General features: G+C 45.6%; 1 pseudogene; it reads left to right on the forward strand.

The window, feature by feature from the left end:
- The first annotated feature begins 359 nt into the window (after positions 1–359).
- On the forward strand, positions 360–6,246 carry LOC131190989 (uncharacterized protein K02A2.6-like; annotated as a pseudogene).
- The last annotated feature ends 12,491 nt before the right edge of the window (positions 6,247–18,737 follow it).

Below are 18,737 nucleotides of genomic sequence, written 5' to 3' on the forward strand. Positions count from 1 at the left end.
TTCTGCAGGCAAGTCGTTCCACTTATTAATTGACTTCCTGCAGTGGCTGCAGCTTTGGTACACCACAGGTCTGGGACTGGGCTGGGCAGCTGAATCTTTGCATAGGGCTGCAGGTGAGAGGTTTCCTGCAACTCCAGACCTGTAGCTCACATGAAGTTCTTGAGCCACAATGCAGCAAATAGCTCCAGATGCCCCGTACAGTTCTGGGGGCTGCTTACTGTCTTGCAAGACAAGATGCTGGATGGCCAAAATGGCAGAGATGGAGATGAAAATACTGTTGGGGAGAACTGAAGGGGAAACATTCCCTTTGTTATGTATCTTTAAATGTTTTGGCGGGAAACAAGCACGTTGCTGATTGGTTGAAGCCGCCAGTTAAACAGTATATAAGGAGAGGTTTTTCCCCAGCCAGGTTGCTGGGTTCACCCTATATTAAAGAGCTGTTGTCACTACCCTGGTCTCCAGCCTCGTTACTTCCCGAACTTAACACTGGCGACGAAGGTGGGATCTCGAGGCTAAGGAGCACCAGAACCGAGCTGAAGCACGGAAGAACCGAACCCAGCAAACCCAGGGCAGAAACGCGGAGATGGCCAGTTACACTCCGCCCGCACCGTTTGACCCAGCCAGAGAGAAATGGGGAACGTACATGACCCGTTTCGAAAGCTTCCTAGAAGCAAACGAACTGCAAGGAGTTCCAGACAACCGCAAAAGGGCATACTTCTTGAGCCACTGCGGTCCCGAGGTCATCGACATCGCGGAAGCCCTGGCAGAGCCAACGCCGGTACAATCGGTATCGTGGCAAACTCTGCAAACCCTGCTAAAAAACCATTTCGCGCCAACGCCGTCCAAATACGTGCGGCGTTTTGAATTTGGAGAGCGCCGACAGCTAGAGGGAGAATCCATCGGCGACTACATGGCCGCCCTGCGGAAAGCCTCCAAAGACTGTGGGTACCGAGACCTGGACGAGGCGCTGCTGGAGCAACTCATCCGTGGGGTCAGAGACATGCGTTTGCGGAGGCGGCTGCTATCGAAAAGCAATCTAACGCTGGCAAACGCCCTGGACGAAGCCAGAGCGCATGAAATGTCCACCCAAGCGGCGGAGACCCTGCAACAGCCACTCACACCGAAGGCGAGCACAAAATCAACCCCGGTACACCAAGAAGAGGTCCAGACCGAATCCGACGGTGAGGATGAGGAAGGGGTTTGTCGAACCGAGAAACGCGGCAAAGAAGACCGGGACGAATGCGGAAGTTGCGGAGGTCAACACCAGCGTCAACACTGCAAGTTCAAGGACGCTACATGTCGGCGGTGCGAGAAGAAGGGGCACCTAGCTCAAGTCTGTCGAGCTCCCCAACCTTCCCGCCGAAAATTCAAATCGGCCAATCAGAGCGCGGGATCGGCAAGGCGACCCGTGATTGGCTCAAACAAAAAAGGCGCGAACTCGAATCAAACGACGGTGATCATAGGCCGCGCCACAACCCGGGTGGAGAAGAAGATCTTCACCAAGCCCAAAATAGAAGGAGTGCCGTGCCGACTAGAAGTGGACACCGGGTCAGCGATCACCATCATGTCCTGGGACACTTTGGCGAAAGCGTTGCCATCAGTCGCAAAGCGCCACCTGCAAACACAACGGCTACGAGTCCACGACTACCAAGGGAATCGCATCCCTGTTCGAGGGACCACCTCTGTCCGAGTCGAGTACGGACCACACAAGAAGACCCTGCCCATCACGATCGTCGAAGGGACCCTGCCTAGTTTGTTGGGACTAGACTGGTTCCGTGCATTGGGCATGGGAGTGACTGGCATCTACAGAAGTGACTGTAACCTAAAAGACATACTCATGAACGAGTTCGAAGATGTCTTCAAGGACTGCCTGGGCAAGTACAAGGGGACCCCTATTTCCTTCAACTTAGACCCCCAGGTAGCCCCCATTAGGTTAAAGGCAAGGAGAGTCCCTTTTGCCCTTAAACCTAAGATTGACAAGGAGATAGATAAGCTCATAAATCAGGGGATTCTGGTGCCAGTCGATCACGCAAAGTGGGAGACACCAATCGTCACCCCAGTAAAACCAGATGGGTCAGTTAGAATCTGCGCTGACTACAAGGCGACGTTAAACAAAGCCTTACAGAAAAGCGCTTACCCGGTTCCCGTGGTGCAACACTTGCTGCACTCGTTGGGGCAAGGGCAAGTCTTTGCAAAGTTAGACTTGGCTCAAGCCTATCAACAACTGCCCGTAGACGCCAACACAGCCGAAGCCCAAACGATTGTAACTCACAGAGGTGCTTTCAAGTGTACCCGATTACAATTTGGGGTGAGTGTGGCACCGGGGCTGTTCCAAAATTTAATGGAACGACTTCTGCAAGGGCTCCCAGGGGTAGTCCCCTACTTCGATGATGTATTGATATCAGCCGAAAATTTAGAGGAATTGGGGGAGCGCTTGAGAAAAGTTCTGGGCATTTTCCGGTCAGCCGGACTAAAGGTTAAAGTGAACAAATGCCAGATAGGGGTAGAATCCGTCGAGTTCTTGGGCTACAGAATAGACAAGAAAGGAATTCACCCCACTGAGAGCAAGGTCAAGGCAATAAGAAAGGCTCCAGCGCCCAAAAACAAAACAGAGCTACAGGCATTCCTGGGCTAGTGAATTTTTACGCGGTCTTTTTAAAAAACAAGGCGACCGTTGCTGAGCCGCTGCATAAGCTTCTGGGAAAGAATACTGTTTGGTCTTGGGGAAAGTCGGAAGCTAGGGCTTTCGAAGCAGTAAAAAACCTACTCTCGAGCGATAGCCTACTGATCCAGTATCATAGCTCATTGCCATTATTACTGGTTTGCGATGCCTCCCCTTACGGGGTGGGGGCTGTGCTCAGCCACAGACTTCCAAACGGCACAGAAGCCCCAATAGCCTTCTACTCCAGAACGATGTCCTCGACAGAGAGGAACTATAGCCAGTTGGATAAGGAAGCGCTAGCAATTGTGTCAGGGGTAAAAAAGTTTCATGAATACGTTTTTGGTAGAGACTTTGAAATTGTTACTGACCATAGACCGCTGTTAGGGATACTGGCTGGCGAGCGCCCAACGCCTGTGGCACTTTCGCCACGATTGACCCGATGGACTATCTTCTTAGCCGCTTATTCCTACAAGCTGCAGCATCGACCCGGAAAAGAAGTGGGGCATGCGGACGCTTTAAGCAGATGCCCACTACCAGGGGCGATCGAAGACCCCACTCCGGGGACGCCCATCCTGCTAATTGACTCTTTGGACTCTGGCCCAATCACATCTAAGGAGGTGGCTCGGCATCATACCGGGACATTATTTTGAGGACTGTACTCGGTTGGGTACAAAGAGGGTGGCCCGCTGCGCCGGGCGAGCGTTTTAAGGAATTTGTAAAAAAACGTGGGGAACTGTCGGCTCAAGGGGGGTGCCTGCTATGGGGAGATCGAGTGGTGATCCCGGAGAAATTGAGGGAAAAGGTATTGGACCTTCTCCACGAGGGTCACCCAGGGATCGTAAGGATGAAGGGGCTAGCGAGAAGCTATGTGTGGTGGCCCTTAATGGACTCAGAAATTGCTGAAAGGGTAGGGAAATGCCAGGCTTGCCAAGAGTCCAGACCTCTACCTCCAACGGCCCCAGTCAGGGAATGGGAAAAACCCCAAGGGCCCTGGTCGAGAATCCACATTGATTTTGCTGGCCCCTTCCACGGCCAAACCTTCCTAGTGGTAGTCGACGCCTTCTCTAAATGGCTGGAAATCATTCTCATGAGATCCATGACAGCCGAGGCGGTAATCGCAGCCCTACGGCACCTGTTTGCAACCCACGGGCTGCCCGACACGCTAGTATCCGATAACGGCCCGCAATTCACGGCAACCCAGTTTGAGGAATACTTGGCAGATGAGGGCATCCGACATGCCCTCTCTGCGCCCTTCCACCCTGCGTCGAATGGCCTTGCAGAGCGTTCCGTCCGGAGCGCTAAAGAGGCATTGTCCAGACTCAAGCCAGGCGACTGGCAAACAAAGATAGATTTCTTTCTGGCCATTCAGCATAGAACCCCCAGCACTGCAACAGGCAGAAGCCCAGCAGAATTATTGATGGGACGGAAGCTCCGGTGCCCACTCGACCGTTTAAATCCCCACTACACACCAGAGGGTTACAAGGGGGAACTGGAAAAAACTAGAGAAATGGGCATAGGCGACCGAGTGTGGGCCCGCAACTATGGGGACGGCCCAAGTTGGCTGGCAGGGCAAATCATAAAAGCAACCGGTCCAAAGTCATACTTAGTTGAGTTACAAGACAACCGAGTATGGAGGCGCCACATAGATCAAATAAGAAAACGAATAGCCGAACAATCCGAGCTAAATGAAACAGACCATGACCACACATTATTTGAACCCACAGCTGACCGTAACCCGGGAGAGGCGCAAGACTTAGCTGAGTCCCAGGAGGTCCAGCGACGCCATCAGGTTCCCCTGGGAAACAGCAGGGACGACTCTGCAGTAATCCAAGGCCGGATGGCCTAGAAAAGAGTCTGCAAGTAATCCAGGGCCGGATGGCCTAGCAAAAGAGCTGGGAGGAGCAAACAGCCCCTCCGACCAGCTCAACCCACTCCCAAGGACTGAACCGCGCAGGTCCGAAAGAATCAGGAGACGCCCAGGTTATTTGCGTGACTACGTCGAAAAATAACATGTAAATAATATGTAAATATAGGTAAAGTGTTTTCTGGGAGGGGAGGAGTGTTATGTATCTTTAAATGTTTTGGCGGGAAACAAGCACGTTGCTGATTGGTTGAAGCCGCCGGTTAAACAGTATATAAGGAGAGGTTTTTCCCCAGCCAGGTTGCTGGGTTCACCCTATATTAAAGAGCTGTTGTCACTACCCTGGTCTCCAGCCTCGTTACTTCCAGAACTTAACACCCTTATCTTGGAAGAACCAAGGCTCAGGACTAGGAGGGAGCAAGCCAGAAATCACTTGGATCAGGGTGGGTCTTTGGCTAATGATTGGTGGGATTCAGTTAACAATGGCAACAGGGGGTGCTGGAGTTGCCATCGCTAAGCAATGCACTTATGTGGCATTGCACTATATGGCCACACTGGCGACAAAAATTCTGGCCCCAATTGCCAGTGTAACTCAAAGACTAACAGTACTGCCCTGGCATCTCAGAAATTCTGTACATACAGCATAATATATATTGATAACAGCAAAACTACCTTTTCAACTACCTGTTGGCAAGCTGATAAAGACTGGATTGACTATACTGGTTTAAAAAGAATTGTTTGAGTGCTTAGTACAGGGAGTGCTTAGTTAATGATATTGAGACCGGGAACTCTATTGCGAAGCAAGGCCATTGTGAAGTGTGATGTTACAAGAATCCATAGTTGTGGTCGTTAAATAAATCCCACACATTGCTGTGTCCCACAGTCATGTGATCACATTTGCGAATCTGGCTTCCCCATTAGCTTTGCTTGTCAGAAGCTGGTACTGAAGGTTATAAATGGTAATCACATGACTGTGGACGCTGTGATTGTCTAAATGCTAGCTGGTTGTCAAGCCCCCAAATTGCAAACACATGACTGTGGGGACACTGCAATGACAACTTCACAGACCAGCCAACTCAATCTCCTTGTTCAGCTCTATTGTAACTTCAAATGGTCACTGAACAAATGGTCATTAACCAAGGACTACCTGTGCTACATTCACACAGCACACTAAGCACTGTGGCCTGCTTGTTTTTTGTATAAACCTAGTTGTTACGTCTTTTAAACAATGATTTAGAGTTTAGCTTTATAGGAACCCAACCACTACAGCTTTTTCAGCAAGCCTTGGTTAAAACAAACCCATAGGCTAATAATTGAAGAGTTTAGCAAGATGTACAGTAGTTCAATTTCATCATTAACCTAATATTGTTGATTAAGCCACTATGGATCAATTCAAATAAGACACTAAGCTATAAATTATGGTTAATAGACCATAGTGATTAGCTTCACTTTCATGGCAAATAGGCTAAAACAAATTAAAAGAACACAAATGAGAAAACAATAATCAAAATCATGAGTAGGTAGTCATTTTAAATTCAGTATCCTTCTCCTTTTAGCTAAGTATAAAAGCAAATGTTTCTTAAGTGTAAATAGAAAGTGAGGGTAATCTTAATATAGATCAGAGCCATAGCAAGAAGCAAAGTGTTAAAATCCACTTCTACCGGTGTCATAAACCTGGTATTTATATTTTGACTGTTTGTATGGTGTATCTCTTCACAGTTAGCTGAACTCTGGATATATGAAATGATTCCAATTTTCTGGGCTCACATAAAGTAAACCACACAGACTGACTGGTTTGGTCTGCACAACACGCTGCACAACACGCTAGGATAAAGTGCAGTCTTAAAAAGTTCACACTGTTTGCCTAGATAGCATCTTGCTTTCTTTCATCTTGAGTGCAATTGTTCACTTTAAAAAAAATTAAAAAGTATTCAGGAGAATGCCTGTACAGTAGAATTCAGATATGCCCCCTCTCTAGGGGAATTCCACCTGTGCTTATGAGCCTTACCTCCAGTTGTCCTTTATAGCTTGGAGAGCTGCCAAGGGTCAGGGACTCGGGCAGAGGGGGAGGGTAGAGCTACCAGGGCTAATGGCACCAAGCCAGGGCTATGAGAGCTCTCTAAGAAAGCAGAAAGGTAGCCTGACAACTGCCAGTGAAGTCATTAGCTCTTAAGGAGTTGAAGTCATTGGTAGTTGAAGTCTATCTGATGCCAAGGAAGGAAGAAGAGAGGGAGAAAGGGAAGAAGTTGACTGACAGACAGACAGCCATCCAAACAGCCATTCATCCAACCAGCCAAACTACCATCCAACCAACCATTCAACCAAACATCTCAATACAAAACATCCAACCACCCATCCAACCATCTATTCAACCACCTATTGTGTACAACCCCCAACCTACAAACATCCAAAACTAGATATGCACGCCCCTTACCTCTATAACACCAATTACTACAGATCTCAAATGCAAATTGATAAATGCAAGAAGCATTGTTAACAAATTACCTGTCGTGTCCCACTCCTCCGCTGACGGCCGGGTCAGGGAAATCCGAATCAGGCTTGCCTCTGCAGCTCTGCCCAAAGTCCTAGCAAAGTCCTCAGAGCAGGCAGGAGACCAGTAAGTGACTTCAGCAAGATAAGTTCGACTTTGCCTGACTCAGAGACTGCCAGAAAGCAGATCCTTTATATAGGCCATGGGGTGTGGCTCCATGACTCAGCACTCATTAAGGCCTGCCCCTCCCTTCCTTCTGTTGCCTCCGCCTATCCAATCTTCTGATGCGAGGGTCACTCCAATCAGCTGTTGTTGGAAGTAAACTTTCCTCAGGCTCACATGCTGTGGAGGAGGGGGAGGGGTCTAGCTGCTCCGTTTGCCTGGGCATGGAGCCAGGGCTGGGGGATGCTCCCTCCTCTGCAGCCTGCTTGGGCATGGAGCCAGGGCTGGGACCGGGAGGTGCCCCCTCCTCTGCAGCTTGTCTGGGCATGGAGCCAGAACTGGGGCCGGGAGGCATACATTCCTCCGTGTTTGGGAGCAGATAAGCAGACCCCGGCTGCGGTGAGAGCGGACAAGACACAACACTACCTGAATTTATCCTCTTGTTAAACAGTGGTACATTAGATATTATTTTTGTTTGTGAAACATGGCTGAACTCATCCCTTCCTGACTCCATTATCTCAAACAAAGAATATCAAGTTTATCGATCAGATCGTGAAAACCGAAGAGTTGGTGGAGTGGCTATCTTTTACAAAAAGTCACTAAATCTAAAAAATATCCAAGTTGCACAAAAACTTTCTCTTCCTGAAACTATTGTATGCGACCTATCCCTTAACACTACTCTTTGATTCTTACTATGCTACAGAGCCCCTGACTATGACATTACAATTGTAGGAGTGACGGGCCCAAAGTCATACATAGTGGACATGGGGGATGGCCGAGTGTGGAGACGCCACATAGATCAATTACGAAAAAGAATACAAAACGATCCAGAAACCAAACAGCCAGACCCTGACTACCAAATACTTGAACCAACAGCTAGCTCAACCCCGAGGCGATCGGAGGACTTAGCTGAGTCTGAAGAAGTCCAGCGACGCCAACCGGTTCCTCCAGAGGACAGCAGGGATGACTCTGCAAATAATCCAGGGCCGGAGGGCCCAGAGGAGGAGCTGGGAGGAACAAACAATCCCTCCGACCAGCTCGACTCACTCCCAGGGAATGAATTGTGCAGGTCAGAAAGAGTTAGGAGACGCCCTGTCTACCTGCGTGACTACGTGGAGAAATAACATGCAAATATTATGTAAATATGGTAAAAAGCATTCTGGGAGGGGAGGAGTGTAATGTATTTGAATTTTAGGAGGGAAATTTGAGCGGGAAAAATGCACGTTGCTGATTGGCTGATGCCTCAGCCAAATTACTATTTAAAGAGGGGTTTTTGCCTGTTGGCTTTTGCTGGGATCACAATAAACTAAAGAGCTGTTGTCACTTGTATCGTCTCCTGACTCTTCATTGCCCGAACTTAACACTCACCACATCTCTGACATCAATACAATTGAACGAGTCCAGAAATATTTTACAAGAAGAGTTCTCCATTCCTCTGTAAACAACAAAATACCTTATCCCACCAGACTTGAAATCCTAGGCTTAGAAAACTTGGAACTCCGTCGCCTTCGACAAGACCTAAGTTTAACTCATAGAATCATCTACTGTAATGTCCTTCCTGTTAAAGACTTCAGCTTTAATTGCAATAATACAAGAGCAACCAACAGATTTAAACTTAATGTTAACCGCTTTAATCTAGATTGCAGAAAATATGACTTCTGTAACAGAATCATCAGTGCTTGGAATACTTTACCTGACTCTGTGGTCTCTTTCCATAATCCTAAAAGCTTTAACCAAAAACTTTCTACTATTGACCTCACCCCATTCCTAAGAGCCACTACCACCACTAACATCTCCTCTTCTGCTATGGCTCTTGAATTAGCCACTGGTTCAGCATTAATTGTTATGTGCTGGAAGTGGATCTCTCAGTTATGACTCTCTTTGTCTCTTTGCTTCCCTTCTCATTCTTACCTTTTTGAAGGAAAAAGGAGGAAGACAATAGGCATACCATATTCAGTTTGCAAACATCCAGACAACCAAATAAAGGTAAAAGCCAGGTAAAGGTAAAGGTTCCCCTTGCACATGTGCTCATCTCCGTTTCAAAGCCAAAGAGCCAGCGCTGTCTGAAGACGTCTCTGTGGTCATGTGGTCTCTGTGGTCATGTGGTCATGTGACTAAAGACCAAAGGCGCACAGAATGCTGTTACCTTCCCACCAAATGGTCCCTATTTTTCTACTTGTATTTTTTACGTGCTTTCGAACTGCTAGGATGGCAGAAGCTGGGACAAGTAACGGGAGCTGACTAGGGATTCGAACCGCTGAACTGTCAACCTTTCGATCTACAAGCTCAGCGTCTTAGCCACTGAGCCACCGTGTCCCTTTTAACCAAATGAAGGCTGCCACCTAATGGCCATCTAGTTTTATGCAGCTCAGATTACTTCTTCACTTTCTCTGATCTATCTTTCCTTGCAATATCCATAAAAGTAACTTCTTTACTATATCATGACTTAACAAATATGAAGCTTCTGTATTCCCACCGACTCTTAATCAATACCAGATATAGTAGCCCTATATTCAAGTTCAAGCAGTAAAAAAAAAATGCACCAGAGGACAAATGAGGCTAGAGGTGCATCAATAATTCTGCTACATACCATTTCTTTCCTGGTTTATTTGCCTTGCCTGATTAAAATATTTTGAATACATAGTTTGTTATTATTTTGTAAATTATCAGTTGGCTTAATCAAATCATTGCCTTTCAACCTCAGAGTAACATTATTAAGCTCATAGGGAAAAGACTGAAGGATTCAAAAGTCCCTACCCAGAGATCCGCTGGCTCTAACATCCTGACCACACCACCTATTCTGGTATAGTTCTTCAGTAGTTATTGTTGCTACCATCTATTTTTTAAGATGTGCCTCATTTAGCTATCTTCCAGCTATCACAGCTATCTCTGTGTTTTCTCCTATTTGTACTGCTTTTGTCAACAAATCTATATACATTCTTTTTATAATTTTTATAATTTTCCACTGGGCAAAGTGGTAGATTATCGGGCAACAATTATTGAATCAAGCAAGGTACAGTATCTCAAATGAGCTTATAGAATGCCAGGACTCATTATTTTCATGGAATTAAATTTGAAAAAGTTGTAGCTGCTTCAGCACCCTCATGTTGCTGTTGCTTCAGTGCCTCTATTCAGCCGTGGACCCATGATCATCATTTCCAATGCTTCTTGATAGCTTTCCACAAGGCAATGAAATATTCCCAGTCCCTCTGGGTTTGTTCCATACCACACCAGCCACTCATGCATTCTTGCATACTCTCCCCAACCCACATTTCATCTCATACGCCCACACCCACACCCATACACATACCCTTCCTGACTAGCACCACAAATCTGCATGGCCTTCTTCACTTGCACTTTAACCACACACACTCTCTCCAACTTGTGAATGCTCCAACACTGGAAATTTTTAAGAAGATGTTGGATAACCATTTGTCTGAAGTGGTGTAGGGTTTCCTGCCTGGGCAGGGGTTGGACTAGAAGACTTCCAAGGTCCCTTCCAACTCTGTTATTATCATTATTAACTCGCAGCGCATCTCTTGCACACCCTCATCCACCCTTCCCAACCTATGCCCCACCCCTGTGTATCCTGTCACTCCCTCACCCATCCAGGAGGGAGGGAGGGAGGAAGGGCAGGCAAGGAAGGAAGGAAGGAAGGAAGGAAGGAAGGAAGGAAGGAAGGAAGGAAGGAAGGAAGGAAGGAAGGAAGGAAGGAAGGAAGGAAGGTTGGTTTCCAATTCTTCCTGACAGTTTCCCACAAGGAAACTTGATGGGGAAGCCACCAGGAAGTTGGAAATTGCTCCTGTTCATACTGCTCTTTTGCCTATCCATGGTAACTCTGTTTTTCTGTTCAGGTAAGGAAATATCTCTGAAACAATAACTCAACAGGTCACAGGTTATCTAGTAAAACATTAAAAAATTGGGGGCGAAAATAACTTCTATAATTTAATCACTTGTGCTAGTGGTATAAAAGCATGTAACAAATTGTTTCAGGCATTCCTCCACATTTTGAAAACAATCAATCTCACAAAACAAAAATCAAACATATATTTTAAAAAGTAGCTTGAAAGATATGAAGCTTTATTTTCAAAAATGCATACAATGCTCTCAGCATTTCACAAGATGGTATTTGCCTGCTATAATTTGTGATATTGGAAGAAGACGGTTTCCAAGTTACATGTTAATTCTCAATAAATCAATAAAAAGAAAAGTAAGTCTTGGACTCATTCTGAAATTACACAGAATACCATTCTTCAGCAGAGAAATAAGGTTAAGGATTCTAACACAGACTGACAAAAGAAATTAAAACACATTGCAATATCTGACTAGAACAGTTAATTATTCCATACAGATACTTCCATCCTGAAGCAAAGACCGCTGATTCTGAATGCCTGGATCTTCCCCAGATTTGTGAGGTAGTTCCAAATATTTACCAGAGTTCTGATGAAATGGTCTTTGCTACTTGTTTTCCCAGTTCAGGCCCAGAAACCTCCATCTCTTTGTCCCTAGACTTTTGCCTTTGTCTTTTAAAGTAACAACCTTCTTTTTCTATTGAGGAGGAAAAGGGTTGAAGGAATCTCCTGAGCATAAATGCTAAATCCTTTTTAGAAGATATGAAAAGATATACTATTAATCTTCTCATCGTTCCCACCACCCATCTCCTTCCATTTATGACTGTATGACTGCAACCTTGTTGCTTGTATCTTTATGATTTATATTGATATTGTTTCCTGATTTCTTATTTGTACCCTATGACTATCATTAAGTGTTGTACCTTATGATTTTTGATGAACGTATCTTTTCTTTTATGTACACTGAAAGCATATGCACCAAGACAAATTCCTTCTGTGTCCAATCACACTTGGCTAATAAAAAATTCTATTCTATTCTATTCTATTCTATTCTATTCTATTCTATTCTATTCTATTCTATTCTATTCTATTAACAGTCATTTGCTGACTTTGGCCTTTATAATAGAAAGATGGTAATAATCCTTTACCTGCTCCTGAACAGTAGCATAGAAACATAATCATACAAATATACATTATTATATATGAAAATAATTTCAAAAACTTACTTTGAGTTTGAAAAGACTGTTATCTTATTCAGATCAATTGCTGGGCCTATGACATCTTCTTTTATGAACAGAATCATAATATGTCATAGACTGTCAACCCTTCAGTTGTTAGAAGACAGAGAGTCTCTTGGAGGAATCTATAACTTCTAAAGTTTCATTTGATATGATCATGTGGGCAAACCTATGTCCAAAGGGAACGCTTCTAATTGGCCATTAGTCTTGGGCTCTGCTTTGAAATCTGTTCATATATGTCAAGGCATATCCATTTATTGCTCCAAAGCAGATTTAGTGACCAGCCTTGTGTCAGTTTCATCAGAGGGGATTTAGAAAAATACAACACAGAGTTCTTTGACACTGAGTCTACAAGAATCCTGAAGAAACAGCTGTGTTTTTAGTTTAATTCCCAGCGTGCTCAATTCATCCACCTTTTTCTCTGTAATTGACATAGTGAAGCCTATAACCAACTTACCTGTGACACTTTATTTTCAAAATGCATACAATGCTCTCAGCATTTCACAAGATGGTATTTGCCTGCTATAATTAGTGATATTGGAAGAAGACGGTTTCCAAGTTACATGTTAATTCTCAATAAATCAATAAAAAGAAAAGTAAGTCTTGGACTCATTCTGAAATTACACAGAATACCATTCTTCAGCAGAGAAATAAGGTTAAGGATTCTAACACAGACTGACAAAAGAAATTAAAACACATTGCAATATCTGACTAGAACAGTTAATTATTCCATACAGATACTTCCATCCTGAAGCAAAGACCGCTGATTCTGAATGCCTGGATCTTCCCCAGATTTGTGAGGTAGTTCCAAATATTTACCAGAGTTCTGATGAAATGGTCTTTGCTACTTGTTTTCCCAGTTCAGGCCCAGAAACCTCCATCTCTTTGTCCCTAGACTTTTGCCTTTGTCTTTTAAAGTAACAACCTTCTTTTTCTATTGAGGAGGAAAAGGGTTGAAGGAATCTCCTGAGCATAAATGCTAAATCCTTTTTAGAAGATATGAAAAGATATACTATTAATCTTCTCATCGTTCCCACCACCCATCTCCTTCCATTTATGACTGTATGACTGCAACCTTGTTGCTTGTATCTTTATGATTTATATTGATATTGTTTCCTGATTTCTTATTTGTACCCTATGACTATCATTAAGTGTTGTACCTTATGATTTTTGATGAACGTATCTTTTCTTTTATGTACACTGAAAGCATATGCACCAAGACAAATTCCTTGTGTGTCCAATCACACTTGGCTAATAAAAAATTCTATTCTATTAACAAAGTCATTTGCTGACTTTGGCCTTTATAATAGAAAGATGGTAATAATCCTTTACCTGCTCCTGAACAGTAGCATAGAAACATAATCATACAAATATACATTATTATATATGAAAATAATTTCAAAAACTTACTTTGAGTTTGAAAAGACTGTTATCTTATTCAGATCAATTGCTGGGCCTATGACATCTTCTTTTATGAACAGAATCATAATATGTCATAGACTGTCAACCCTTCAGTTGTTAGAAGACAGAGAGTCTCTTGGAGGAATCTATAACTTCTAAAGTTTCATTTGATATGATCATGTGGGCAAACCTATGTCCAAAGGGAACGCTTCTAATTGGCCATTAGTCTTGGGCTCTGCTTTGAAATCTGTTCATATATGTCAAGGCATATCCATTTATTGCTCCAAAGCAGATTTAGTGACCAGCCTTGTGTCAGTTTCATCAGAGGGGATTTAGAAAAATACAACACAGAGTTCTTTGACACTGAGTCTACAAGAATCCTGAAGAAACAGCTGTGTTTTTAGTTTAATTCCCAGCGTGCTCAATTCATCCACCTTTTTCTCTGTAATTGACATAGTGAAGCCTATAACCAACTTACCTGTGACACTTTATTTTCCCCTTCTCCAAAATACCTTGGAGAGTCATGCTAATGTGACAACTAGCCAGAAAAGGACTGATAAGGTGCCATTGGAGGGCCATATGGTAATGGATGTTGTATCTACCATCACAGATGATGACAGGATTGTTGTTTAGATGGATTTTAATAAGAAGCCCTTCAACCAATGAAAAAGTTTACTTGCGTAGAATGTTAGAACCCCAATAAATTTATATTTAAAATTACCAATAATTCTTAGCAATGATCTAGAATGAGGGGGAGAGAAAGTTTATAAGTACAGGTATTATTGTGTGATCTCACACTAATTGGTTGACAGTACTTCTTAATTAAAATAAAATTTTCAATGCCCATAAGCGCATCAAATCATTAAATTTCATGAGAATATAATGATCTCACTATGAGATTTTTGACATTTAAAAAACTATTTTGCTCCAAGGATCCATAAATGACACTTGGATCTATAATTTTATATTCAATTTACTATAATAGTGCTCTTAACCTTTTTTTTAAGTCCTGCCATCAATCTATCAAGATACTGACTCCCATCTAGATAGAAATAAAAGTGTTAAATTCGGGCAATAATGAGGCAGGAGACCAGGATAGTGACAACAGCTCTTTACTATATGGTGAACCCAGCAGCCAGCGCTGGGAAAACCCTCTCTTTATATACAGTTTAGCCGGGGGCTTCAACCAATCAGCAACGTGCTATTTTCCCACCAAAACTTTTAAAGATACATTACACTCCTTCCCTCCCAGAAGGCACTTTACCTCTATCTACATAAAATTTACATTTTATTTATCAACGTAATCACGCAAGTAGACTGGGCGTCTCCTGACTCTTTCAGACCTGCGCAATTCATTCCCTGGGAGTGAGTCGAGCTGACCGGAGGGGCTGTTTGTTCCTCTTAGCTCCTCCTCTCGGCCATCCGGCCCTGGATTATTTGCAGAGTCGTCCCTGCTGTCTTCAGGAGGAACCGGTTGGCGTCGCTGGACCTCCTGGAACCCAGATAAGTCTTGCGTTTGCCCGGGTTTGAGTCAGCTGTGGATTCAAACATTGGATAGTCAGGGCCTGTTTCGTCTGATTCTGATTTACGGTTATCGTTTCCTTATTTGGTCTATGTGGCGCTTCCATACCCGGCCATCCTCTATCTCTACTAGATATGATTTTGGTCCTGTTATTTCTAGGATTTTCCTGTTACCCAGGTCGGGCCCTCGCTGTAGTTGTGTGCCCACACTAAGTCGCCCACTGCCATCTCTCTTGTTTTCCCGTGTGTCCCTTTGAAACCGTTGGGTGTGTAGTTTGGGTTCAAGCGGTCTAGTGGGCACCTGAGTTTCCGGCCCATTAATAACTCTGCCGGGCTGTGGCCAGTTGCTACACAGGGGGTTCTGTGTTGGACTGCTAGGAATGTATCAATTTTTGTTTGCCAATCGCCTGGCTTGATTCTAGATAATGCTTCTTTTGCGCTCCGAATGGAACGTTCTGCAAGGCCGTTCGACGCAGGGTGGAAAGGCGCTGAGAGGACATGCCGGATGCCCTCCTCTGCCAAGTACCCCTCAAACTGGGTTGCCGTGAATTGCGGGCCGTTGTCGGAGACTAACGTGTCGGGCAACCCGTGGGTCACAAATAGGTGCCGTAGGACTGCAATTACGGCTTCGGCTGTCATGGATTTCATGAGAATGATTTCCAGCCATTTGGAGTAGGCGTCGACGACTACCAGAAAGGTTTGGCCGTGGAAGGGGCCGGCAAAATCAATATGGATCCTAGACCAAGGGCCCTGGGGTCTCTCCCATTCCCGATTCGGGGCTGTAGGGGGTAGTGGTCTGGATTCCTGGCAGGCCTGGCATTTCCCTACCCTTTCAGCTATTTCCTTGTCCATTAAGGGCCACCATACATAGCTTCTTGCTAGACCCTTCATTCTAACGATCCCTGGGTGGCCCTCGTGAAGGATATCCAATACCTTTCCCCGCAATTTCTCTGGGATTACCACTCGATCCCCCCATAGCAGGCACCCCCCTTGAGCTGAGAGTTCCCCACGTTTTTTGACAAAATCTTTAAAACGCTCGCCCGGCGCAGCGGGCCAACCTCTTTGTACCCAACCCATTACAGTCCTTATTGTAATGTCCTTATCTGAAGCCGAGCCACCTCTTTGGATGTGACTGGGCCAGAGTCCAAAGAGTCAATTAGCAGAACTGGTGTCCCCGGAGTGGGGTCTTGATAGTCTCTGGTAGCGGGCATCTGCTCAGGGCGTCTGCATGCCTAATTCCTTTCCTGGCGGTGTAGTAATTTGTAAGAATCGCTGCCAGGAAGATAGTCCATCGGGTCAGTCTTGGCGAAAGTGCCACGGGCGTTGGGCGATCGCCTGCCAGCAGACCTAGCAAGGTCTATGGTCCGTGATGATTTCAAAATCACGACCAAATACATATTCATGGAATTTCTTTACCCGGAGACTATAGCCAAGGCTTCCTTATCAAGCTGGCTATAATTCCTTTCAGTTGATGACATGGTTCGGGAGTAATATGCAATAGGGGCTTCTGTGCCATTTGGTAACCTGTGGCTGAGCACAGCCCCACCCCATAGGGAGATGCATCGCAGCTTAACACTAATGGCAGCGTGCCATTGTATTGGATAAGGAGGCTATCACTCGATAGGAGATTCTTTACCCCTTGAATGCCCTAGCTTCCGCCTTTCCCCAAGACCATGCAGCCGTCTTTGCTAGTAATTTATGCAGCGGCTCGGCTACTGTTGCCTTATTCCTTAAGAATACTGCGTAGAAGTTGACCAGACCTAAGAATGCCTGTAACTCCGTTTTGTTCTTTGGAACCGGGGCCTTCCTGATGGCCCGTACCTTGCTCTCAGTGGGGTGAATCCTTCCTGTCTATCCGGTAGCCCAGGAATTCCACAGATTCAACCCCGATCTGGCATTTGTTCAGTTTAACTGTGAGACCGGCAGACGGAAAATGCCCAAAACTTTTCGCAGCCTTACCCCTAATTCCTCTAGATTCTCAGCGGATACCAGTACATCGTCAAAGTATGGTACCACCCCTGGTAGGCCCTGCAATAGCCGCTCCATTAGGTTCTGAAATAACCCTGGAGCCACACTAACCCCAAACTGTAACCGGGTACACTTAAAAGCCCCTCTGTGAGTCACAATTGTCTGTGCTTCGGCTGTGCTGCTATCTACGGGCAGCTGTTGATAGGCTTGGGCCAAGTCTAGCTTGGCAAAAACTTGCCCTTGCCCCATTGAGTGCAGTAAGTGCTGTACCACCGGGACGGGGTAAGCACTCTTTTGCAACGCTTTGTTAAGCGTTGCCTTGTAGTCAGCGCAAATCCGGACCGACCCGTCCGGTTTGACTGGGGTGACTATAGGGGTCTCCCACTTAGCATGGTCAACTGGCACTAGAATTCCCTGGTTTACTAGCTTGTCCAGCTCCCGGTCAATCCTGGGCTTTAGGGCGAACGGGACCCTCGTAGCCTTTAGACAGATAGGGGCAACTTGGGGTCTAAGTTAAAGAGATAGGGGTCCCCTTGTACTTGCCCAGGCAGTCTCTGAAAACGTCCCCAAATTCTTTCATGAGTGTGTCTTTGAGGTCGACTTCGTTTCTGAAGATTCCAGTCACTCCCATGCCCAATGCTCGAACCAGTCCAGTCCCAACAAGCTTGGCAGGGTCCCATCGACTATGGTGATGGGCAGAGTTTTCTTGTATTGTCCATACTTGACGTGGACGGACGTTACCCCTCGAACAGGGATGCGATTCCCTTGGTAGTCTTGTACCTTTAATTTCTGTGGTTGCAGTTTGCGCTTTGCGATGGCGGGTAAGGCTTTCACGAGAGTGTCCCAGGACATGATCGTGATCGCTGAGCCGGTGTCCACCTCCAATCGGCACGGCACCCCTCAATCTTTGCCTTTGTAAAGATTTTTTCTCTAGGCGGGTTGCTGCGTGACCCACTCTCACGACAGTCTGATTCAACTTCGCGCCTTTTTGTCTTGACCAATCACGGGTCGCCTTGCCGATCCCGCTCTGATTGGTTGGTTTGAATTTTGGCGGGAAGGTTGGGGTGCTCGACAGACCTGTGCTAGGTGCCCTTCTTCTCGCACCGCCGACATGTAGCATCCTTAAATTTGCATTGTTGTCGCTGGTGTTGCCCTCCGCAACTTCCGCATTCATCCCGGTCTTCTTTCTCCGGCCTCCCGGTGTGGAAGACTCCTTCCTCATCCTCACCGTCCGATTCGGCCTGGACCTCTTCATTGTGGACGGGGTTGATTTCGCCGCCATTGGTGTGACCTGCTTTTGTAGGGTTTCCGCCGCTTGGGTGGACATCTCATGAGCCCTGGCTTCGTCCAGGCGTTTGCCAGCGTTAGGTTGCTTTTGGATAGCAGCCGCCTCCATAACGGATGTCCCTGACCCCACGGATGAGTTGCTCCAGCAATGCCTCATCCAAGTCTCGGTACTCGCAATATTTGAGGCTTTCCTCAGGGCGGCCATGTATTCGCTGATGGACTCACCCTCTTGCTGTCTGCGCTCCAAATTCAAACCGCTGCACATATTTGGACGGTGTTGGTGCAAATGGTTCTT

The sequence above is a fragment of the Ahaetulla prasina genome, chromosome 1 (genome assembly GCF_028640845.1).
Source record: "Ahaetulla prasina isolate Xishuangbanna chromosome 1, ASM2864084v1, whole genome shotgun sequence".
In the NCBI taxonomy this organism is placed as follows: domain Eukaryota; kingdom Metazoa; phylum Chordata; class Lepidosauria; order Squamata; family Colubridae; genus Ahaetulla; species Ahaetulla prasina.